General features: G+C 39.4%; 1 protein-coding gene across 1 annotated transcript in view; it reads left to right on the plus strand.

Moving 5' to 3' along the window:
* Positions 1-23,427, plus strand: part of GLRX (glutaredoxin) — a 380,777-nt gene extending 357,350 nt beyond the window's left edge. The window contains exon 3 of the mRNA XM_044064125.1: positions 22,534-23,427. The gene's annotated coding sequence lies outside the window, so the exon portion shown is untranslated. The remainder of the gene's footprint in view (positions 1-22,533) is intronic.
* The last annotated feature ends 3,851 nt before the right edge of the window (positions 23,428-27,278 follow it).

Below are 27,278 nucleotides of genomic sequence, written 5' to 3' on the forward strand. Positions count from 1 at the left end.
CACAGGATCTCTAGAACCACATAAAATATATATCCTTCCATTCCCTTAGGAATAGGAGAATGAATTATACATGTTGTACATGTTAACACATATAGATTGTCATAGCATTAATAAGGAGAGAGTTTTTTTTTTTTTTTGTAATATAAACGACATAACAGTCATTTCAAAGGCAGAAAGCAAAAAATATCAATAGTATATAATTATAACTGCATTTCTATCTTCAGGCACACTATCTAGAACCAAAATAGAATAACTGTAGTAACTTTATATTCTAACATTGTAGTTAAATTACTCTATTTAACCATATGTTACAGCCCAGTCCAAATCCTTACCTGAATAAGCTGACATTTCTTTATACAAAATAAAAGTCAAACCTCTGTAAAATAGTCCAGGAGCCTCATTTTGCAATTCTAAAAGCTTCCCCTGGCTCCACAAAGCTCTGGCTACTTCCTGGTATAAAAATCTTGATTTTGAGTTCTCGAAGGGGGACCCATTATGCGGACGGACTTCCGGAAGTGCCACAACGAAAGCAGACCCTCAGGAGCATTTCTAGGACTTCCTGTTGACTCACAGACACACACAGTTCGTCGAGGCTGCAGGAGTTCGTGAAATCTTCGGATTTAAGCTGGACCTGTAAGAAAATACTAGTTAATGATTAAACAGGGGGCCTGGTGAGAAAAAAGAAGCAAACAAAGGAATTTGAAGCCTCGAGGTATAGTAGACCTGGAATCCCAGAATCTGTATTACTGTACACAGACTGAATGTTCCAGTTAAAATTCTGAAGTTGGAAGGGATTTAAAAGTCTTCAAAAAGTTAAGTTTTGCTTCCTTTTTTGTAGAAATAGAATATTTGGCTCCATCGAATGTAAAGATTAATGTACTTGGATACTTCATCTGGAATTTTATATTTTTATCAATAAGAAATTTGCAGTAAGGGGCTAATGCTTGTCTATCTTGCCTGATTTGCAGTGGTAGATCTTGACCCATAGAAACTCTGTTATTCTGCCACATTACAAAACCTCCTTTCTTTTTCATAGTTAGAATTATTTTATTTACATCCTGGTAATTCAGAATTTTGACATAAACCGGTCTAGAAATATTTGATGCTTGTGATTCCCTGAGAGCTCTGTGTGCTCTTTCTATGACTATTTGCTTAGCCATACCTGAGCTCTCGAACAATATTTCCAGTATCTGTGTAATGGTACGCAATAGATCATTATATTGAATATTTTCAGGGATTCCTCTAATAATTATGTTTCTTCTGGATCTTGCCTCTAAATCCAGGATCTTGGTCTGCATAGTTTGAATGTCCTGGTCATGAATATCTGTTTTTCTTGTAAGAAATTGTATTCTGTCCTCATTATCGGATATTCTAGCCTCAGATTTATCTATTCTGTCGAGAATTTGACTGCATGTGGCATTAAAAGCAAGTATCTGGTTTGAAAGTACATTCAAAGATTCTTTTATGGGTAACAATGCTGTTTTAATGTCCTCCATGTTAGCTAACTGATCCGGTTGGTTTGCTCCTCCTGTTTTTAAATCTTGTGGTTTTACAGTTTTCTGTCTTTTAAATGTAGAGTCTTTCTCTGGTGACATCAGCGTTGATAATTTAGTTTTAGTTGTTGTGTCCATATTTTTGTCCAGTTTTGACATCTTGAAGCAGAAATCAGATCCTTTGTTTATAGCTCTCTTCAGAGTCAGGCAGACAATCAGCTTTAATCCTGTGAAATTTTTTCCTTCGTTCTTTTGATTCTCAGTCATAGTTTGGTTGTAGTAGAATAATTATATCCAGTAATTAATGTAAAAAGACTTGTAGTATATCCTCAGGGTTACTTATTCTTGTGAGTAACTGGAGAGCTGTAGATGTACAGTGTCTACAGAAAGGCGGCCATCTTTGTTGTCGCAATGATGTGTCCTAAAAGGCAGCCCAGTGGCAAACCTGGCAATGTGGTTGTAGCAAATTGAGAGTTTAAGGACAGTCTTGTTTAAATTCGAGAGTAGAGGGGATGCATACAGAAGGGTTGAAGGGTTGAAAGAAGGTGAGAGCGAGCTATGGCAATTTTAGCTGGAGGGGTTAGGAAGGCTTTTATTCTGTAAAGTGACCCTAGTTTTTTATTGATGGTTTTGATAGTTTGGTTAACATGTAGGTCAAATTTTAGATTGTCTTTGATGACACCTAATAGTTTTGTAGATGGGTCAGGGAAGATTATTGTGCCATCATTTGATTTTATGGTAAAGGTGAAAGCGGTAGACCTACGTGTTGGTGAAAATAACAGCATTTTATTTTTTTTGGGATTTAGGATCAGACTATGTTCAGAAAGCCAGTTTTCTATTGTATTAAAGGTGGTCTGGGTAGCTGACCATAACGTCACTGGAGATGTGGCTGAGCAAATCAGATTAGCGTCATCAGCATATTGGATACAGCTGACATTTGGGATGACAGTATAAAGGTTGTTAATGAAGATGGAGAACAGCAAGGGCCCTAGTATAGAGCCTTGTGGTACTCCAAGGGTGTTAGGTAGAAGGTTAGAGAGTTTGTTCTGCCAGAGGACAGCCTGCTGTCGACCATTCAGGTAGGATTGAAACCACTGGAGGGCTCCAGTATCTAGACAGAATGTTTGCAGGGTGTGGATTAAAAGTTGGTGATCAACCATATCGAATGCCTTGGAAAGATCCAAAAAGAGGGCTGATGATATATAATTATTGTTGCGATTATGGTTTATGGTGTTAGTAAACGCTAGGAGGGCTGAAGTAGTGCTGTGATGAGGACAGAAGCCATGCGGAGTGTCTGCCATAAGGCAATTTTGGATTAGGTGGTGCATGAGTTGTCTATGAATACATTTTTCCATAATCTTTGCAAGTGGAGAGTGTATAGCTATTGGCCTATAATTGGAGAATTCAATGGAGCTGCCTCCTTTGTGAAGTGGGATAACATTTTCCAGATGGTGGGAATTTTAGCTTCTACTATGGTTCGATTGATTAGTATTGAGACTGGGTAAGCAATAGCATCAGCTGATTTTTGTAGGTACTCGGCAGGGAGTTGATCAGTAGAAAGTGTAGTGGGTTTTAATTTTTTGATCAAGGTATGGATAAGTGAAGTGGCGACTGGTTGGAAGCTGAACGCGAGTAGGTTTCTAGGGGTGTCAGGACCAGGGGAGCTAGGAGGTAGTTGGCTAGTTAGGGCTTGAATTGTCTCAGTAAAGAATTGGTTAAAACTTAGTTGGCTAGCTAGGGCTTGAATTGTCTCAGTAAAGAATTGGAATTGGTTAAAACTATCAGAAACATCTTCAGGGGTTTTATCAATAGTAGCAGCAGGGATTGGGGTTGAAGTTTGTCCAGGATGTAGTAGATTATTTAAACCTGCCCAAAACGTCTGAGGGTTATTTTGATTTACTGCCTGTAAATTGTTAAAGCAAACAAACGGAAACCAGTAAAATACACAAAAGCAGTCCAGACAAGCACCGTGAAGCCCAAAAAAATGTTAAAGTCCTTGTTGTGGATGCTGTTTGCTGTACAAGCTGCAACACTTTAAATAGAATCCACTTACACGTATAAAGCCACACTGAAGTCAGAAAAAACCTTAACGCACTTTATTATTAAAACAAGCGTTTTCGCTGTGGTTAAAACTACAGCTCCATCAGAGGCAAAAGTAAAATGCAGTATCAAGTCAGGTTTTATACAACACACTAATTAGTAATGCAGTCACAATGAAGGCGTGTTAGCAGCATTTCTTGCAAAAGTAAATTCAGGGAGTAAAAGCTCTGTTTAGGAGCATTCTCAAAAGTATGTAGTTTCATACTTTTAAAACAGTTGGAAACCATGAAACATTAGTGCTTCAGCAATTTGTTACATTCATACACCAAGCAAATGTGCATTAAAAGCATGCAAATGTATAAGAAGTGTGTGCACAATAAAAGCAGTCTAAAAGCAGTGCATAACAGATCTACATATAAAAGTGTTTGTAAAATATGTTTGTAAAAAGTGTTTGTAAAAAGTATCTAGTGAGATCTCTACCGACAACTATAGTTAGAAGCCTTGCTAAGTATGAATCTTAAAAGTGTATATACTACAAATTCCTATCAAAGTAAAATAAAATGAAGTGGAAAATGGAGTAAGGCAAAGGTAAAGGAGTTATCTTTTATAGCTCCTCATTTTCAGGACACAAGCTATGTTGCAGTGTTCATTCAAACCTGGGTACGAAAATGAGTCTAGTAATATTTGCCATTCTAGCTCCTTATTCTCCAAAAAGAGGGGTACTGGGCCCCCTCTTTCTGTTTTCTTAACCTGGTCAATTGCAATGAAATGATAGCTATGTCCCTGATATTTCATTACATGTTTAGCTAGAGCGTTTTCTTTTTTTAGCTTCCTTATGGCATAATCATGTTGGTACAGCCTGTCCCGTAGTCTCCGGTCAGACTTGCCTATATAAAATGCTTCACAGCAGTTACACTTAGCTAAATATACTATGGATCTAGAATCACAATTAAGTTTGTGTAATGTGGTACTTGTAAGGAATTGGAAGCCTTCACAAGATGGCAATAGTTACATGCCCCACACTGAAAACAGCCTTTTGTTCTAGTCATTAGCTCCGTCTGTTTACTTCTTTCTAGCAAAGTTTTCAAATTATTGCCTCTCCTATATGCTATCAGAGGTTTTGTGCCTAACTTGTCCATGAATTCCTCATTGTTTGTTATATAGTACCAATTTTTATAAAGTATAATTTGAATCTTCCTCGAGTCAATACTGTAGTTTGTGATGAAACTATTTACAAACGAGGTCCCTATTATCTCAGTGTTGGAGGTTGCCCTAAGAAAGGATATATTCTCCCCAACCCGCGGATTAACTTCTAAATCCTTCTCTTGTCCACTTAAAATTTTATGTGGAAGTAAGGGTAGAAGTTGGCCTTCCCTTCTTTTATTGTTGATCTCATCCAGTATTTCTTCAAATAAAGTATTTGGGTATCCTCTGTTAGTGAACATTACTTCCAAGATTTTACATTCTTCTTGGAATAGTGTCTCATTACTGCACATCCTGGCTGCTCGAATTAGCTGTCCCTTTATGATAGCCTTCTTTTGCTTGAATGGATGGCAGCTGTTGTAATGTAAAAAGGAGTTGCAGTAAGTTGGTTTTCTGTATATCTTTGAAGAATATTCACAATTGTTAACTTCTTTATACAAGTGAACATCAAGGTAGTCAGTGCTTAGCTCTGAGAATTTTGATGTAAATTTTAAAAATTCGGTTGTATTGTTAATGGAAGAAACAAATTCATTTGCTAGTGTCTCATCGCCATCAAAAAGGATGAAAATATCATCCAGGTATCTTGTGTAGAACTTAATGCGGTTCATTGTATTAACATCCTTAAGAATATTGTCAACCTCCCAGTAGGCCATGAATAGGTTAGCTACTGTAGCACCACATGGGGACCCCATAGCTACGCCTTGTTTCTGGAGATAATATTTCCCATTAAAAATGAAAAAGTTAGACGTAAGTATGATATCTAAGAGTTGGGATACTAAGTCGATTTCATTTTTGGGTGCTCCCAAACGATCTAACATTAGTGAAATCCATTCTATAGCCTCCAGGTGAGGTATAGACGTATATAAATCTATGACGTCAATAGTAAGGAAGTTCAATGAGTCGCTGTAGTCAATTTCACTTATCTTTTTTAAAAATGTCCACGAGTCCTTGCAAATGTGTGATATTTTCTTAATGTATTTGCTCAGGATAATTTCTACTAATTGGGCACTGGGGTATGTAAAAGAGACTCGACTATCAATCAATGCCCGGATTGGTGGATTAACCAAGTTTTTATGAATTTTTGGTATACCAAAAATTACTGGTGTCCTAGGCATTGTGATGTCAATATAATTGTAGGTGTCAATGTCAATGCACCCACTAATAAATAGGTCCCTTAAAAAAACCCTAGTCCTAGAAATTGACATGTTCATCTCATTCAGTGACGATGAACTATAAGCTGGACTGTCAAGGACAGTTTCCATTTTACTAATATATAAAAAGTTGTCAAAGATTACAAGCCCACCTCCTTTGTCAGGTTTTACTACCCTGACCGGTGCTTTACATAAATTTTCCAAGCCTTGTAGTTGTTCTGTGATGTTATAGTCTAAACGGTCGTTTTTAGTATGTGGGAAAGTGACCATTTGTCTAAGGTCCAATTCACAAGTTTTTTCAAAAAGTGTTAAAATATTGTGTAGTGGGGGGTTATAAGTACTAGCTAATTTCAAATTAGTATTCATATTAGTAACATCATTGTTAAACATTACATGCAAATTCAGTTTCCTGACAAAGCATTTCAAATCAATCAACGTCTTAACAAGGTTACATTTAGTTGTAGGAACAAAAGTGTTCCCAAATGCTAGTAGTTCTATCAGGGGTGGAGACACGTAAAAGCTAGAAAAATTGTAGATTTTAAAGTCACCTTTTTCATTCGTTAGGATACTTAAGTCACCTAACATGTTGTTATTGGTGTTAGGCATTGAATTGGGAGTAAAGTCATCAGTTACCGTCGTCTGGACCAGTTCTTGTTGTAGTAAGGGCGCTGTTTCGGGTTCCCTAAAAAATGCCTTTCCTGGTTTTCATGCCTTTGTTGATTGTGTTGTTGCCCACTCCTGGTGTTGTGCACTTTTACGTGATTACCACGTGGAGGCGCACCTGAGTTAGAGTTCGTTGCTGTTTCATCCCAATCATTACCTCCACTTAGATTTGCCTCATTATTTTCATTCCCAGTTTCTGTAGTGGTGCTGTCACCATAGGTGTTAGTTGAAGCCATAAGTTTAGGGTATGCTGTTCCATTAGAATAGCTCAGCCTGTCCCTTGCTAGTTTTTTATTTTTGTTCACTTTTAACTTATCCACTAAGCTGTCAATACTAGAAAAAATACGAGAATAGTCGTATTTATATCTATCAAAGTGCAGGTTTTGTTTTAAGGAACTGTCCAGTTGGTTGACTTCTTCAATTAATCTCGTAATATGTATGTTATAATGTTTAGAGATTAGTTCCATAAGCTCAATTCCTTGTTTGTCAAACAATGTCCTTAAGTCAGCACAGAAACCATTATTTTTAAAATTCCAGTAGGGTTAAAAGAAGACCGCAAGCCTTTTGGAATGATTTTCTCTGAGATACATTGTTGAAAATAAACTGTCTCTAATTGAAGCTTTTTCAGCTTCAATAGTTTATCAAAGTCTTTTAGACTGTCTGTTATTGTATTCTCACTTACCGTAGAGTTAGATAGCCCCATAGCCGGTTGTTCCAGAGGTGTACCAAACCTCAAGTTGTCTGTGTTTTGAATCCAAATCCCAAAGTTCGGAACACCAATACGCCCTGGTGGCATTGGTAAAGAAACTCCATTCCTTAATGTTGAAGGACTACCAGTTAAAATGTCCCTTAAGGAATGAACACCGTTCGGTGGTTCAGTTATGTCCTCATTACAGACAGGTTGACCTGGAGGTATGGAATCCAGGTTCAGTTTTATTCTGCATACACTTCTTATACATTTGCATGCTTTTAATGCACATTTGCTTGGTATATGAATGTAACAAATTGCTGAAGCACTAATGTTTCATGGTTTCCAACTGTTTTAAAAGTATGAAACTACATACTTTTGAGAATGCTCCTAAACAGAGCTTTTACTCCCTGAATTTACTTTTGCAAGAAATGCTGCTAACACGCCTTCATTGTGACTGCATTACTAATTAAGGTGTGTTGTATAAAAACCTGACTTGATACTGCATTTTACTTTTGCCTCTGATGAAGCTGTAGTTTTAACCACAGCTTTGTTTTAATAATAAAAGTGCGTTAAGGTTTTTTCTGACTTCAGTGTGGCTTTATACGTGTAAGTGGATTCTATTTAAAGTGTTGCAGCTTGTACAGCAAACAGAATCCACAACAAGGACTTTTTTGGGGCTTCACGGTGCCTGTAAATTTACAGTAGTATTGTTTTTTGCCTTGTAAAATTGATTTTTTGGTTTTGTTCCTGGATTGCCTGTATTTAATGTGATCTTGAGGGTCTTTAGAAGAACACCATAAAGCCCATGCTTTGTTTCTAAGGGTAATTTTGAGTTTAGACTCTATAGAGTATCTCCTTATACTCTATAAGCTGTCCTTACTTCCTCCTTGCTAATCCACTGCACTTCATGATTCACTATCCGCACATCCTCCCTCTCATTCTCTTCATTCATCAACCCCTCAAAGTACTCTTTCCATCTGCTCAACACACTCTCTTCGCTTGTGAGTACGTTTCCCTCATTATCCTTTATCACCCTTACCTGCTGCACATCTTTACTAGCTCGGTCCCTCTGTCTAGCCAATCGGTACAGGTCTTTTTCTCCCTCCTTAGTGTCCAACCTTTTATACAACTCTTCATACGCCTTATCCTTCGCCACCTCTCTCTTTGCCATGCACCTCATCTCCTTATACTCTTGTCTACTTTCTTCATCTGTTTGACAATCCCACTTCTTCTTCGCCACCCTCTTTCTCTGTATACTCTCCTGTACGTCTTCATTCCACCACCAGGTCTCCTTGTCCTCCTTCCTCTTTCCAGATGTTACACCAAGCACCTTTCTAGCCATTTCTCTTATGAGCTCTGCTGTAGTTACCCAGCTATTTGGTAACTTCACTGCCACCCAGTGCCTGTCTTAACTCTTCCCTGAACATCACCTCACAATTACCCTTTTTCAATTTCCACCATTTGATCCTTCGTGCTGCCCTCACACTCATCCTCCTCCTCTTCTTGATCACCAGTGTCATCCTACAAACCACCATCCTATGCTGCCTAACTACACATTCCCCTGCCACCACCTTAGTCTCCAATCTCCTTCAGACTGGCCCTTCTACATAATATATCATCCACCTGTGTGCATCTTCCTCCACTCCTGTATGTCACCCTATGCTCCTCCCTCTTGTTAAAATACGTATTCATCACTACCATGTCCATCCTTTTCGCAAAATCCACTACCATCTGACCTTCTGCATTCCTTTGCTTAACACCATATCTACCCATCACTTCCTCATCCCCTCTGTTCCCTTCACCAACATCCCCATTGAAATCTTCTCCAATCACCAGTCTCTCACCCTTGGGTACACTCATCACCACTTCATCCAACTCGCTCCAAAATGTTTCTTTCTCATCCATCGCACACCCAACTTGTGGAGCATATGCACTAACAACATTCATCATTACATCAATTTCCAGCTTCATAAACATCACTCTATCTGACACTCTTTTCACCTCCAAAACCCTCTTAGCATACTGTTCCTTCACGATAATGCCTACACCAATGTAATCTACGATTGTTAGAAATAAATAATATACACACTTACATGTAATGTACACACTTGCATGTGTGTATAGAATTTTGTATAAGGGCCCACAGACCTTCTTTATACTGGGGCCCAGATTTTCTCTTGGCGGCCCTGGAAGTGCAGTACATCATATTTTAAATTACAAAGTTAGTACAGTTTATTGTGTATGCCTCACCACAGATTCTAAATTCTACTACTGTGTTTAGTAATAGTACAGCTGTGGAAACTTAGGCCTTTTTTAAATAATTGGTATGTTTGTTTTCTCTGCATATTAGTAGCTATTACAACCCTTCAGCAGGGTTACCCGCTTAGATTCTCCTAACCTTTATTCTTTCAAGCAGCATACCTCTAGAGTTAGTTCCACTAACCCTCTCAATGTACTAAGCCGTATACCTTCCTCTGCTTGCTTGGGGGAAGGGTAGCACATTTGGAGGTATTTCAGACCGTGACTTTTTGATGTGGCTTTTAATAGGGCTGAGGCATCACAGCATTGTGAAGGATCATGTTGAACTCCTATAGATCTGTATTACAGTTAAAATCCCCAGTGATGACCCCTTGTCACACTGCTGTCTCTCCTCTAAATGGGGACTGTGGGAGGCTTGATGCAATTCCATGCATGCACCTTTCAGGAGGCGTGGCAGTTTGTGTTCGTTACTGGGTTTCAACAAGTTTAAAAATACTGTAGGGTTATACCAGCTCCTAGAAGATACATTTGTGGGGAAATGAGTAAGAAAGAGACTTTGCTTTTGCATCATTTGAACAGCTGTATCTAGAAATAAAAGTGAGGAAGTCAAGAGCAAAAGTGCTTAACTAATGCATAAAGTGAGGTTTAGAATATTAATGATAATGTCTTCTGTCTGAAAACTGGAGAGAGAAAAACAAGAATGTAGTATGCTAAAACAGAATGGTGTCACCATAAAAGAGCCAACAGACACAACTAACATAAATCTATTTTGCTGATATCCATTTCCCATACAGTACCTGCATTATCTATGTTCACTTGCCAAAATGTAGCTTTTTATATTGGGTGTGGTAGTTATTCTTTTTCCTTTATTTTAATTACAGAAATTAGATTTCTTTTGGTGGTAACCATGTATTGTGATGTACTAACTGTGTACTAGTGCAATAAAAAACAAAGAAAGTTATCACTAGAATCTAGTAATCAAAGTGATGAATGGACATTATTTGTCCAATATTAAAGTTATATAAAGGTCAAATCCTGTATTCCTGTTTGGGAGCTACACTTCACACATCCCTTGTTTAACGTATTAACCTGCAAGCTTACTGTTACTTTGAAAATCAGCAAATTTTTTGTAAACAAGAAACCTCTTTTCCTACGTCATAAGTGACAATTCAATAATCATACATTTATATAAATGAAAACAAACCATATTGACATATTTTCAGTTGCAAACATTATACATCATATATAATGTTCTGTACAGTCACTGTCAGTTGAACATTATATAGGTCATTCAGTTCTTGCCTTCCCTTAAACCTCATTCCTCATCCAAAATGTTATGACTGCTATGGAGAGGTGTATACAAATGCCCTGTATAAACACTTAAGCAACTGTATAGACTTGGCTGTACCTGACCGGAATAAAATCAGGTCATCCCAAAAAAAAAAAAAAAAAGCCACCCTGGTGGACCTCAAGTGTTAAAGGTTATATAACAAAAGGAAGAAACTGATGTCTAAGAACAAGAGGGAACTGACTCAGCAGAGAAGAATTCCCTCCACAGCTTGAACAAGCAAATCAGAAATCTTGTAAAATTCTCTGAAGCTAACTGCAAAGCTAAAATAGCATCCCTAGCTAATGATCATCATAAGGCATTCTTTAACTACATCTTAAATTTTAAAAGGGAATGCCCAGCTATGTGCCAAACTGGTAGTAGATGATACTACTCATACTATACCGGAGGGAATAGCCAACCTGCTAGCTGACAGATCTAGCACAAACTTCACCCACCCCCCCATCCCCACCACCCATAACACAAAGCACATCTGACACCAGGCCTCTGCTTAGTGTCTCTAGAGATCAGGTCATATCTGCGATCTCCAAGGCCAAAAACATGGCCTCAGTGGGACCGGATAGCATCCAAGATTGCTTATTAATCAACCTAAAACAGGACCTAGTGGACCCACTTGGTGTTCTCTTTAACCATAGCTTGAGAACTGGCTTTGTTTAAGCAAAGTGGAGAACAGCAACAGTAATCCCCTTGCATAAAGGGGAGGGCTATCAATCGACCCTGGGAACTATAGACCCATAAGTCTAATTAGCCTCATCTGCAAGCCCATGGAAAGAATCATCATGGACCTTATCAACAAGGACCCAGGCAGCCTTCAAACTCTAGACCCAACCCAGCTTGGCTTCATTAAGGGTAGATAATGCTTATTAAACTGTGGTGACTTTCTCAAAGAAATCTACTAAGACCTGGATGAGGGTAAGAATGTGCATACTGCCCTTCTTGACCTAGCCAAGGCTTTTGACACAATCCCCTACTCAGATATAATTGAGAACCTCTCCCAGCTGGAGATTAACCCTTATGTCACAAGAATGGTAGCCAGTTGGCTGACCGACAGAACACACACTGTCAAAGTTGGTGACTCCATCTCTGCCAGTAGGCCCATCACCAGTGACGTACCACAGTGATCTCTGCTGGGCCCTGTACTGTTTGGAATCTATTTCTTTGAAGTCCAGGCTAAAGTAGATGGCTTTTGGCTTACCAAGTTCGCTGATTGCAATTGGGTGCAATCATAGTCTCCCAACGATGTTAACATATTACAGGAGGGGCTAACTCAGACAAATGACTTGTACCAAAGCCACAGCCTAAAATTAAATGCAAAAAAGTGCACTATTATTCTCTTAGGCAAAGAAGAATTCCCTGCTAATTACAATATTGATAGCACCCCCTAAGTTCAAACCCAATAGTGCAAGGTCTGGGAACACAGGTAGACGGCAATCTAATCTTTGACCACAAAGTTTCCACAGTGGTAAGGAGAGTCTTCTATTTTGCACATCTCATAAGTAAGGGCATAGTATCTAGGTCTAAGGATGTTATAACTCCACTGTACTTGACCCTTATCAGACTATTAATAGAGTACAATGCTCCCTTCTGCATGTACCTCACCAGACACCTGCAGAAGTTGGAGAGACCACAGAGGTTTCTCACCAAGAAAATACAGGGCCTCCAAACCATGACTTATGTGGATAGACTGAAAGCTCTGTTACTGTACTCTGTCATATAGGCTGTGGACAGGCAACTTGTGCCTGGCCTACAGGACCGTCTCTGACCATGCCTTGAGTGATATGCTGCACATCTGCAACTCAAAAGGCACAAGAGTTATTTTCTCTATGGATCTTAACCTTGCCTGTGACATTAACAGAACATGCTGGAGAGACAGATACATCTCCCAGAGATTGCTGCTACTCTGAAATAAACTTCCAATTTACATGAAGCAAAGCTCCTGACTGACTCTATAAATGTGTAACCTGGACAAATGGATGGGAAGACTGCAAATTCACCCCTGGGATGGCACCCATGTCCCAAGGCAGTTGAGATAACTTGGGATTAACATGGCTAGACTTGTAAGGGCTCTAGGGCCGCCAGCCTAGTAACCTCCTATGTATTATTTTCACAATTACCATTTTTTTCTATGTAATGTTCTACCCTTTTCTAAAGATTCTACTTCTTGTTTTTATCTCTGTTACTATATTCACTACTTGTACTACAGTTGGTTTAGACTTTCATTTCCATTTTCTAGTAATTTCTTTGGCGGCCATCAGACTTACTCAGTAAGGCCTTAATATGTCTAGTCAATTCTGACTCTGTATTACAACTGAAAAAAAATTATTTCCTTTGTTACACCAGTTTGCTCACCACGTATTTCTGACAGAATACCAAACGAATCAAAACAATCATACCGAGGGCCAGTTCACTCCACTCTGCCGTTCATGCTGTTATATAACCACTTGCTAAATAAAATCCACAAATAACAAGTCAGACCTCTGCTAGATATTTTATGTCTTAAATCTACCATAAACATTTCAAACCATACAACTTGGGAAAGAAAACATTTAAACAATATCCAGAGGTAACAAAAAATACAAGACATTTGTATACTGTCGCAGTGTTTTCATCCTTTAACTAGGACTTCAGAATGATCTACATATTTTCTCATCCTAATAAAAAGAGAATATTTGTCAGTTTCTTCTTAGTTCTAAATTTCTGCTCTTTAAATATGAACTGTTAAAGAAAATATTTATAAATAGATTATGGACATTGTGTACCTTCTGTATAGAAAACCTCTACATCATATGCTCAGATTCACTAATACATAAGAGTTATTAAATTCACTAGTGCCTAAAACAAGTACAAAGAATAATGAATGTAATAAATATGACAATAAATGAATTAATCAAAACTGAAATCATTTGGTTCAATTATTCTGCTCATCACTTAGGACCATTTACTACAGGAGATTAAAAAAAAATATTCAAGGCTGGAAAATGAAAACATGCTCAAAACCATCAGTTGTTGTTGTGTCTTTCGGCTTTTCCTGGTTAGGGGTCGCCACAGTGGAACTCTGGTCCGTTAATGATTGGCAGTAGATTTTTACATGCCGAGTTGCCGGCCCTGATGCACAGCCTTCAGTGAAGGTACGCCCATTCATGCATGTCTCCACACAGAAGACGCTCTAGCTGAGAATCAAACGGGACGTCTTACTGTGAGGCGACAACGCTACCGCAGCACCACCACCACCATTCGCTCAAAACCATCAGTAAAATACAAAATATAAAATCAACTGTTTTATGTCATCCCTTACTAAAAATTGTTTTGAAAATGTGCTCATAACACACACAACCTAATATAATCTAGCTGCTCTGTATAAGTAACTGAGCTATAGAAATATCATTCAATTCAGTTTTTGCCAGCATCTAAAACTAGCTTCCATACAATTCTCTATATTCTAATAGTCTCCAAGGGTCCATCCCTAGGGTCTCTAGTTACTTTTTCTATAACAAAAATGAATAATCTATTATTTCCACATTCTAATTTGTGTATAAAATTTTTTTTTCCCCCTTTTGAATGTCATACATATTCTCTTTCTAAACATGAATACGGTCTTCTCTATGTTAAAAGCAGGACATTTGCTACATAAAGTGATGTAAACTAACCCTTACTATTACAATTTTGATGCTGTTTATTATATATGAATTTGTCCCTAGCTCTTGTATAAATATATGGTCCCCATTCACAGTATATTTACATTGTACACAAAACCCACATTTATATGTACCTATCCTTTTGTTATCGTTATGATTTATTAGATGCTTACTAGTTTCCAAAATACCTTTTATGTTCTGTCCTCTTCTAAACACAAAAGTGATATAGGTTCTAGGGAAGTCTATGGAAAATCGGAAAATTTAAGGAACATGTTTCAGTTTTTAGTTATGTCCCTAATTTTATAAACATCTGAACTGAAACTTATAACATAACCTTCACCATAGCTTTCCTGTCCCACTTTACTATTACTAAACTATCTATCCAAAATTCATTCATTAATCATATCTTGATTGTTAACATTCATCCCAGTACTTAAAATAGGGGAGAATTTAGTATTCACCCCTTCGTAACATCCTCCAGTATACTATTTCTAAAATTATTAGGGTACATTCTCTCCAGAAACATATTTCTAGCCATATTAACTTCATTCATAAAATTGTTTTCAGATACTGTTCATGCTACCCTTATTAATTACCCTTTAACTCTAGTCTTTTTTTGTTGTTGTTGTAAAGATGTTCACTTTTAAAATGTAAGTGTTAGAAAAGGCCTCATGTTCTTCATGGATGCATCTGCAGTCATAACAAATGGGTTGACCTGTCGTCAGGCAGCCCTTCGGTCGGCCGAATTCCAAAGTCTGGGTCCGGCTTCGGCTGATGTCGCACTCCACCCGACGTCATCTCTGTTGGTCTTCGGGTATAAAGGCATCAGCCGACGCCATTTTCCTCAGTCTTTCTTGCGTGGCTCAAGCAGAAGCTGTTCGCAAGTGCCGGTCGGTCACATCCAGAGATTATTACTACCGAATACTACTTCGAAGACTTCTAAAAAGCTAAGTACCCCGTTGGGGACTCTTTCTTGCCTCAGCCGATGTCAGAAAAAGTCAATAACTGTTTAACTTGTGGGAAACAAATACCTCATAAAGATTTCCACTGTTACTGTTTGCCTTGCTTAGGCCCAGACCACGACGTAGCAGCCTGTTCGGCCTGTGCTTCCTTCAACCGACGAACGCTTAGGCGTCGGTCGGAGTTTGCTGAACAGTTTTTCGCCTCAGATTTTGCGTACATTATGCCGTCGGATCCTCCGACTACCCAAATTGTTAAAAAACGCAAATAAAAAGACCGACAGGTCCGCGGTTTCGGCCGAAACCACGGTTAAGCAAGAGTGTCTCGGTTTCGCCGAAACCGAGAAAACTGGTCAATCTTCAGCCGAATCCTTGACTACTACTGAGGCCCCTGCTACCTTACCTGAATCAGCCTCAGAAATTTTGCCTACGACTGTGGTTCCTAGTGATTTATCAGACACCATCCCTTTGGATGTCTCTACTCCAGCACGTGGTGCTGCTAGGCCTCCTGCAGCCATGTCTATTAAGGCCTTTGCCAGGGCTAAAGCAGCTAAATCTGCTAAATCAGGGCCTGTTAAACCCCCCTCACTCAGGCCCACTTCTAGTTCACAAATGCTTACTCTGGCAGAAGATTTAATATCCTTAATTAGGGGATCCCAATCTCACCCAGACAGGGCCTCTCAGCCCCCAGAAAAGAGACCTAGAGCAGAGCCCCCCGAGCCTGTGTCCTCTGATGATTCTGCGGATGACTCAGACATTACAGACCAGCCAGAGGCTCCTTTTTCCAATTATGAAGATTCCGATGCTGAAGAATCCATTCCAGCTGCCTCTCCACCAGAGGAATTCTCCTTTGGGGAAACCTTACATGCCATGAGAGAACAATTCCAATGGCAGGGACAAGATTTCTCAGATTCAAGAAAAAGGCTTAGGACCTTTTTGCACTTACCACAACATAGGCCCTTAGTTATACCTCCTGTGCTGCCTGTTGTGGACGATGCATTTAATGATGTCTGCACTGCACCTGATTCTTTACCTCCAGCCCCTGCCAAACCAGATAGATTCTACAGGGTGCCAGACACTCATCACCACCTATACAAGGCCCCACTTGCAGACTATATCCCAGGGGCCTAAGGCAGTAACCTCGACCACAGCAAAAAACCCTATTCCCTCTGAAAGGGAATCCAGGTCCTTAGAGAGATGGGGGAAAAAAGTCTACACCTCTGCTACTCTCTCAGCTAGAGCTTTAAACTGTCAGTTTCACATGATCCAATACCAAGAGTTTATGCTTGATCAGTTAATTAAAAAGCTGTCCCCTGATGAATCTTTAGATAAGAAATATGTATTAGAAATGGTGAATAACATTCAACAGGTTAGTAACCATTCCTTAAAATGTGGCTATGATGCACTGGAGGCTTCATTTAGATCAGCCATGACTGGCACAGTGATAAGAAGGCATGCATGGTTGAAAGAACAGGTCTTACCGGATCATGTTAAAGCAAAGCTATTAGATGCTCCTATGGATAAGGCCAGTCTATTTGGGGAACCTGCCCAGCAGGTAATGAAGAAAATGGAAGAAAAGGCAAAATCTGTACAAACAGTTAAAGATTTCTTACAGGTTCAGCCCCCAAGGTTTAGCAGGAACTGGCCTGCCAAAAATTGGTCCTTTCCTGACACCACAAGATCCCAAAGGGGCAGGAATAGACACTCTAGGGGCAGAAATCAATCCAGAGGAGGTGCCTACAGAGGACGACAGTGGCAAGGCAATAACCGAGGCACAGACACAACCACTGCCACTACAACAGGACAATCACAGTGACTTGGCTCTGACTCCGCCTACCAGGGAGCAAATAGCAGCACCATTAGGCGGAAAGTTAGCCTTATTCTCGAAAAATTGGCACTATATCACAAAAGACAAGTGGATTTTACAAACCATAGACCAAGGCTACCGGTTCCACTTCCACACCTTACCAATAAAAAGAGGAATGCCAAACCTGCCTCCAAATCAAAAAATAGAAGCTCTGCAGCAGATAGCGGAATTAACAAAGATGAGAGCTGTGGAAAGAGTACCAATAACAGAACAGGGCAAAGGATTCTACTCCAGACTCTTCCTAGTGCCAAGAAAAGAGATAAACTGGAGACCTATTCTCGACCTGTCCATCTTAAACACATACATCATTGTCCCAAAATTCAAAATGCTGACCCTACAGCAACTTCTTCCCATGCTGGGCAAGGAGTGTTGGCTGGTAACTCTAGATCTCAAGGAGGCATACCTGCACGTCCCCATTCGACCAAATTGCAGAAGATACCTCAGACTTCTTGCAGGATCAGAGCATTATCAATTCTCAGCATTGCCCTTTGGCTTATCTACTGCCCAGAGTATTCACAAAATGCCTGGCATCAGTAATCGCCACTGCAGAGTACAGGGAATCCAAATTTATCCATACCTGGACGACTGCCTGTTACAAGCGGACAACAAAAGCAAGCTGACAACAGATTTACAAAGGGTCATTTACTTGCTACAAGCCCTGGGATACACAGTCAATTTACAAAAGTCAAGGCTGATACCATCCCAAACAAGAACTTTCTTGGGTGCGGAATTGGACACAGTAAAGCAAATGGCATTCCTAACTGCAGAAAAACAAAAAGAGCTCCCTCTTTACTTCTTGGCATTAACAAAGCAGAACAAACTAACAGCAAGAAAAGTTCTGCAGGCCTTGGGCTTCATGGCATCATGCATAATCTTGGTCCCACATGCCAGACTGCATATGAGAAAGTTACAGTGGTACCTAAAGAATTTATGGTCTCAACACAGGCACAGCTTAGAAACAGAAATACCACTAATCCCATGCCTAAAACAGGAGTTCCTATGGTGGGCTCAAGCATGCCAGTCAAACCCAGGCTTACCCTTCCACAACTTTCGAGCAAGCCAAACCATCACAACGGACGCCTCAGACCTAGGATGGGGGCACATGCTGGACAAATGCGCAAGGACTGTGGACTCAGGACCAGCTGAACCTACACATAAACCAAAACGAAATGCTGGCAGTAAAACTGGCAATCCAAAATTCAGACCATTCCTCAAACAAGGCCATCTGATGATACGGCCAGACAACACCACAGTCATGTGGTACATCAACAAACAGGGAGGCACTCATTCATACCCCTATGCAGAATGACTTTGGACCTTTGGAATCTGGCTCTCAGCTACAACATCCAGTTACAGGCAATATTTGTACCGGGAAAAGAGAACACCCTAGCAGACATTTTAAGCAGAACCACCTCGGATGCCCACGAATGGATGCTACACCCGGACATCTTCAAGGCCATCACAAAGAAATGGGGAATGCCACAAATAGATCTATTCGCTTCCCCACTCAACCACCAGCTCAAAAAATTCTGCACAAGGACATTCCACCCACTTGCATGGAAGGTGGACTCTCTATCCTTCAGCTGGAAAGGCCTGAAAGCATATGCATTTCCACCTCTTCCCTTGATGCACAAGGTACTACTGAAAATCAAAGAGGAACGTCCAAGGATAATTTTGATAGCTCCGAACTGTCCAAGACAACACTGGTACCCATTGCTGAGGAGCATGTCTCGGGAGAAAATGTGGTCAATACCCCTGATGCCTCTGATAACTCAGAACAACTACAACATCATACATCCAAACCTAAAAACCTTGCAACTGGCTTCTTGGAACATCACATAGCAGCAACTAACCCAGACCTTTCCCAAAGGGTCAAAGACATTATCCTTGAAGCCCGCAGACCTTCAACAAGAAGGAACTATGCAGGAAAATGGAAAAGGTTCGTCATTTGGAGTACTGAAAGAGGAAAAGATGTGTCGAACATAGATATTGCTAACATTCATTCTGGAGTACTTGGCAGAGCTTCTACATACAGGCCTGTCCTATTCCTCCATCAAGATACATGCATCAGCTATTTCAGCAGAATACTGCTTTGATCCTCCTGTCTTTTCACATCCTCTACTCAGGCAGTTCCTCAGAGGGATCAAGAATGTAAAACCTCCTAGGAAACCACCATTACCAGCATGGGACTTGAACTTTGTACTGGAAAAGTTGACACTCCCTCCGTTTGAACCAGCAGCAACAGCAGATCTACAACACCTGTCATGGAAAACTGCTTCCCTACTGGCTATTACTTCGGCAAGGAGGGTTTCGGAACTACAGGCCTTAATGGCAGTTCAACCCTTCCTAATCTTCCATCAAGATAGGGTGTCCATGAGAACTAATCCTACATTTATGCCTAAGGTGGTATCCAGAGTGTCTTTAAACAAGGCAATCCACCTACCTACCTTCTTTCCCAATCCACAAAACAGAGGTGAAAGAATGCTGCATACCTTGGATGTACATAGACAGTTACGCTACTACCTGGACAGAATCAAAAGTAACAGAAAAACTGACCAGCTTTTTGTAGCCTATGCAACAGGAAAGGAAGGAAAAGCAATTTCCAAACAGACAATCTCCAAATGGATAGGAAATTGCATAAGATTCTGTTACTCCTACCATGGAAAACCAATTCCACAGAACATAAGACCTCATTCTACAAGGGCTACAGCCACTACCACAGCTTTCTTACGAGGAGTGGCAACCAAGGACATTATTGAGGCGGCTACTTGGACCTCCGTGCATACATTTGCCAAGCATTATAATTTACCTCTATATTCTAGATCCCGAGCAGGGTTTGCCACTGCTGTGCCGCAAGGGATCCTAACTACACCATATTTTTTATTCCTCCTCCCCTAGTTTTGGCTATGGTATTCTACCCATTTGTTATGACTGCAGATGCATCCATGAAGGACATAGTACAGTTTTGTACCTACCATAAATGTAGATGTCCGAACTGGATAGCATCTGCAGTCAGGATTACCCTCCCTCCTTCCCCTCTGTGGTACTCCTAGGGTATTTACCCTCCTAATAGCTAGCTGGGGGGGGGGGGAGTCTCTTATGGTGTATTTGTTTGTATATATGTGCATACATGCTTATTTTTTGTGTCTGCCTTATACTATTTTGGAAACATTGGCATTTATCCAAAATTTAGCTTTCCAAGAGGGCAATTGGCATCTGGGGCAAGAAACACTGAGGAAAATGGCGTTGGCTGATGCCTTTATACCCGAAGACCAGCAGAGATGACGTCGGGTGGAGTGCAACATCAGCCGAAGCCGGACCCAGACTTTGGAATCCGGCCGACCGAAGGGCTGCCTGATGACAGGACAACCCATTTGTTATGACTGCAGATGCTATCCAGTTCGGACATCTACATTTATGGTAGGTACAAAACTGTACTTTTCCTATATAGGGTGGATTTAAATCTTTTCTCTTGGTCAACCTTATGCAAAGTAACATAAAAATAGTTTATTCTATCATAAGAAATTGTGTGAGAACTTTAAAAATGTAGTAGTTTCTTCTATATATTCTATAAAAAAAAATTAAAATATCCTCATTTTTCTATTCGAAATATACATGTATCAATCAAACATTGCTTGTAATAGTTCCAACATTTATTATATGGTGAAGCAAAGTGGTCCTGTGTGTGATCGTTTTGATTTGTTTGGTGGGTGAAGTACATGGCACTGGTTTACTGCTCATTTTAGAGATTTCTGACAGAGTAGTCTGCAGGGAATTTCTGCCAACTCATTATACAAACTTTTGTTTTTGATTACAAAGTCAAATCTTTGCTTTTTTTCTTGTGGATTCATTGTAAAGCACCATTTTGAAACACACTAACCCTGGGATTCAGAAAAACTTGCTAAAAAGTGGAAACCTTAACTCGGATGATCTCCCATCACAGTAAGCCTTTCCAGTCCAGAGACTGGTTCCCACTATGGTTTGCCCCGGTGGGAGCCACAGTGCAGAGAGCAATCTCACTGGGGAAGCCACATGTTAATCCAGCAGTCGAGGGAAGAGGCTAATGCTAAGTAGCTACATGCTCTCAACTAGGAAAAGTGGCGCCCAATTAACTCAGCTGAGGGATTCTCTAAATCACTGTGCTAAGTTATTACCTCTGTCAAGTTAATTTTTCCTGTAGAAAGAAAAGAAATGTGAATCCCATATTCTGATATCATTCACTCCTGAGGAAGTAATCACAGTACAGGTAAGTGAAGCAGAGATGCGTCTGTCTGTATATGTGCATGTAGGGTGGTGCCCGTGCTACAGCACTGGGTGGACTGGTGGAGAAAACACTAATGCAGTCAGATCTGACAGCACAACACTTGATTTAGAGACATGGCAATGAGAAGTTAATGAAGTGTTTCTCTGTACAGCTTTACCATGCATCTGAAATGGAGATTGTCTCTGTCAAGCTAATGACAAACTCGCATTGAGTAATTAGTGCATGGAGGGAGGATCTCTGAATCCTGGCCTCAGTGTAGTAGAATGAGTCAAGCATTTGGGTTTCTATAAAAAATGACATCTACAAAGTCCAAATTTTGCATTTGTTCTTTGTAAAATAATGCGTGTAGAACAGGATGCCTCCAATCCACTTCCTCCTCCTCCTCCTCACTGTGGTATTGCATTGTAATACACACAAGACAAACTTCGGTAAACCAACAAACTACTGAGTACAGGAACTCCAAAGCAGACACCGACAGCAAACACCGAGGAACAAAACTTTAATAGATGTAATGTAAAGCGCTTTTCGTCGCTCTCAATTGGAGCAACTTCTTCAGACACAGTTAAAAGCTAGAGTGCATCATTTATAATAAAACGTCATTTCCTTGATAAAATCAATTAATAAAATTAAAGTAGTATACATGTTAATGTCGGTGTCTGCTTTGGAGTTCCTGTACTCAGTATTGCATTGTAATACCAATGTATTCAATGTTTAATATTGAAGCACTACTTTTGTATTCCGGTGGCAGACTGATGTAATAGATTCCATTGTTAAATCGATCTGGATTGCTGATACCTGCATTATCGTATGTTCACTTACCCAAAATGTAAGACTTTTTTATATTAGGTGTGGTAGTTATTACTCTTCTGCTTAATTTTAATTACAGGCATGTTTTGAGGTTGTTACCATGTGTTGTGATGTACTAATTGTGTATTTTTTTTTATTTTCTTTGTAATGTAGCATTGAACAGTGAGAAGAAGAATGCAAGAAGAACACAAATGTCACGTTTGAACAAGACCTTCAGGATGACTGTAGTGGAATCCAGCATAATCTTGTATAATTAATTGTATTACAGCAGTTGTTTGTAGTCCTTTGGGTTCCTTGTACCTTAATATAATCTTTAATCTACTGCTTGTAGCCTCACACATTCATGAAAAAACTACTATAACTGAATTTTGTTTAGTATCTAGAATTAAGCATCATGAAATGAACTATGTTGTCTATTCATTTATATTAAAGTATGTCAGGGCTTTTGGAGATACTTTACTGAAACCATGTAAACACCTACCTAGTTTCTTATGCACTGTCATTAATATTTAAGTTTCTGCCTAAGAAAAATGTAGGGTTAAGACTATTTTGAAAGGTTCCTTACCACAATTTTCACAAGATTTTACATTCTAATTTAATATGAAAGAAATTAAAGTAGAATTTAAATCCTGCATTTATGTACCGGATAAGGACATGTTGGAGGGGTGCGTCACTCCCTGCACCCCACTTAATGTAAAATGCTCTGTGATCATTGCAAGTCTGGGAATGGATGGATTTACCCTGCAGAGTCTACATTTTGAAAAAAGTCGATTTTTGCACTCATTAAAAGTCGCAATGTTTCTGTTGTACTCAACATGGACTTTGTTTTAATTGAATAATTCTCTACAGCATAGTTTTCAAATTTGTTTACATCACTTTTTTTCCATTCCTCTCCTGTTTGAGAGTATGGGAACTGTGGAAGCCTTTGCATAACTTTGTTTACTTAGATTGCTTAAAGCTGTGCATTTTTTATGCCATTTACTTAATTGAAATGACAGTATATTTATACAATTACAAATATTAAATAAATACTGTTTTGATTTCACAGTTTTATATTTAGAATACAAAGTTTTCTAAGTTATAACATTTTATTTAGCAAAATACAAATTGGCTAATAGTATGATGTGCTTATTAGATGTATAATCACTTGTCATAATTAGAAATTTACTGCTGCATTAACAATCATGAAAAGATGGGTCTTTGGAGTGATATGAACAACATTTACACAATGCTATTAAGTATGTTGTTAGATTTCTGTTTGTAGATGTTCATCTGTTTACACTAATTCTGCAATATGCCAGCATGGTTCCTTTCTTATGTATGCAAAATACAAACCATTATTCAGAACTTTGGGCAGGTTAAAAGAATACCATAAATGTTTGTAATGTATTTTTTTTCCTTAGTTTGTGTTTCTATCAAATGCATAGGATTACATATGTATAACCATGCAATTTTTTAAAATACTGTTTAAATTAGTAATTTAATATAAATAAGGGCTACAAAAAGGGTTTGCCTCTCACTTCTTAACTAGGGCACAAATTTATACAGGGACATTCAAATTAGTAGATAACGACTTCACCAATAGTGTTTTGATATTTGAATTGGCTGATAAAAAGGCCCTGCACCTTCCAATCATGTTCCTGCATTAGAAAACCTCTTTGTCTTGCCCATTATACCACTTGAGCACTAATCAGCAAGCCTTCATGCATACATACCCCTTGTTATCTCCGAGTGTTTTCGGTATGAATAGAGCTCAAGACCTGCAGTATTCTCTAAGATTAACTAGTTGGCTTCCTAGATCTGTCAAAGCAAAATCAAGTTATCTAACTTCATGAAATGCTGTCTTTTGGATGTTATTGCGAAAAAAAGCGAGAAAAAAATCAAGGTCTTTCTTTGAATTGTTTTATAAATGATTGATTAAAGTGCATGCTTTTAACTTTATTAAAACTAGAGTAACTTGACTGCATACATTTTGTTTTGCAAAAGATTTTGAAGCAAATTTCCCTTTGGACTGTTATTTTTAGTCCATAAGTATGCACTTATGGTTAGAAATCTTACTGTCACAACTAGGTGGACTTTCTAGACACAACTAATAGAATTAGGAAGTGGTAGGGTAGTATTATGATAGGCAACAATCAAGATGCCTTTGTCTATACAATGCATGCTGGGACACTTGCACTAAGCACAATGCCATGAAACTGGCTGTAGTTTACAGAAACACTGACAAAAGCTGAAAACTTTAAATGAGCACACTAGCCAGTAGCAAAAGATGCTCAATGTTCTACAACAGTCTGAAGCCTAGAAACGTCTTGGTTCCCTCAGTCTTGCAAGCACAGTAAGACCTTCAACAAGAAGACGTTTCTTTAGAGGCCTTGTTGTCTTAGGATCTTTGAATGTAAGAAGAGCGCTGTTCCTCCCACAGCCAGATATTGCTCTACAAACTTCCAGGGGAAGAAAACACAAAATTCCCCAGAGTAAAGAACAAACGCAACAAACTGGGGAATCTAGGAAAATAGAAAAGTAAGGAGTTAGCAGTCAAAAAGTGAGTGGCACTATAGGCCCATCAGACCAATTTAGGCTTAAAGGTGCTGTGGCTCCAGAGAAATGCAGTTTTGTCAGCCACCAATCCTGACTCCTGGTTTACTAACATACCTGTCTGTGAGAGTTCCTTTGGACACAGAAAATGTGATTGTTGCATCAGAACATTCCCAAACATCTGTTTCAGTTGCAACTACACCTTAGCTGGATGCCATTTCTTTGGTGTTCATGGTGGGGTGGCAACAGTTTGTCAGGAATCCTCATTTGCTCTCATGTTGATTATGCCTTACCTTCCATATAAAATCACTACAGAGTTAACGGATCTTCATTCTTTCAAGACCTTCACTCATGTTATCTGACTACCAAATGTCCATACCATCAGTGTGTCTCAACCTTTTCATTCATTATAAAAATTATATATATCAAAGAATATGTACTGGTCTGTCAATAGTGCCAGCTGTTGGTGCACGTGAATTACAGCCCCTAACATACTCATCATTTCTGGGATCTCAGGTGAAAATGCAGAGTGGTCCATTGCTGAAGTGTTGTTGAAGTCTACTTTGGAAGATGGATCATCTTGTTAGATTATAAATATATTCATCACATGGGAGTGGTGCAAATTATGATGCTGAATTTTTTTTCTCCTGAGGATGTTTCCTTTGGGTAGACTACAAAACTAATGGAGTATTTTCAGTGGGTAATAAATGAGTTAAAGTATCACAGGAACAGTAACTGGAACTCCTGGACATGGAATAATTCAGACCTGCTGCTATCCCCCTCCTCACCCAGACTTTATAGGATATATTTGATAATACCTTATTGGAGCCTGGCTCACAGTTGTCCTAACCCTTAAAATGCAGACCACGTCTGCAGTGTCCTAGAAAACTCTAAACCTGTACAAAAACCCAATGTTGTCTTTCGGCTTTTCCTAGTTAGGGGTTGCCACAGTGGAACTCCAGTCCGCTAATGATTGGTAGTTGATTTTATGTGCCAAGTTACCCGCCCTGACGCACAACCTTCAATGAAGGTACGCCCATTCACGCATGTCTCCACGCAGAAGACGCTCTAGCTGAGAATCAAACCGAACATCGTCTTACTGTGAGGCAACAATGCTACCGCAGCACCACCACCGTGGGTCTGTACAAAAACCCAATAAGATGCTGAAATTGTCTCCATTGATGTAGATAAGAGTTATAATCTAGCTACCAGACTTGGTACACCCTCCAATGACCAAGTAAGGGTGGTGTTAGATAGTCAGGAAAATTAAGGTCTACACTTCATCCTTGAGATCATTGATCACAGGGCCCTTAACTGTGAGACACACAATCCAGTTCTAATGGGATATTGTTGGGCAGATGTAGTTTGGGGCAAAGAAGATAAATGATGGACTGTGAAGGATAGGATCTCTGACATTACACAAACTGCATTTAAGGTAGGGTAACATTCTGTCCAATGCAAGTGTGATGTAATGGATAAGGGGCAGTCACAGACATGGTCACCAGAAGCCATGGTTTAAGAATACAGGCCCTTCCTGTGAATCTTACGATTTTAAGAGGCAATTATTAAATACACCCCTGAGCAAGAGCCATTTTTTAGCCTTCTGCCACTGAATACATTTAAAAAAGCCAAAAAAGGACAAGACTACTTAAATATTATATAGCCCTTTCAGACACCTATTTCCAGATGAGAGAGAGTACTCAACCAAGCAGTAGCCACCTTACAGAAAGTATTCAGGGGTAGAAAAAATGCAAAAATAAAGTAACATTGAAAAAAACTAAAATAACCTAGAGGGGCAGAGAGTGTCAGGGCAACCAACAAGTGTGGGATCAGGCAGAAGTGCCCCTCCAGATAATGACAGAAACATAGTGTGTACTGATTACATAGTCCCCCTTCCAATCCCCTTCCATTGTCATCCACCCATCTTTTTGGTATGGGAGAATTATCCTTTTACTGCCAAAGATGGATTTGCACAAGTCTTTAATATGGACATTTGAGAGTTGATACAGTCAGTTTAAAATTAGGTTTATGGAGTTTCCTTCCCTTTGTAGACATTACCCTCTCATATTTCAAGCTTTCCCTTGCTTATCCCTTCATACTTACATTTTCACCTGTATACCATATTTTAGAACCCATTTTAGCTAGCAGTCTCATACAAAAAGCCTCCCCAAAAAGAAGAGCATGAGTTTCTATTCCACATTGATTTTGGTGCCCAAGAAGGAAGGCTGTGGAGCCCTATCTTGGATCTGTCCCAATACAAGTTTCTTCTTCTCAACTTTTCCCAGAGTTTATGGGGGCAGAAGTGCATCTTTTGACATTAACAAGGTGTCACCACTTCCCTAAAGAATGAACAGGACATGGAG

This window comes from Protopterus annectens, chromosome 2.part2 (assembly GCF_019279795.1).
Source record: "Protopterus annectens isolate FY-2018-M chromosome 2.part2, PAN1.0, whole genome shotgun sequence".
Lineage (NCBI taxonomy): Eukaryota > Metazoa > Chordata > Ceratodontiformes > Protopteridae > Protopterus > Protopterus annectens.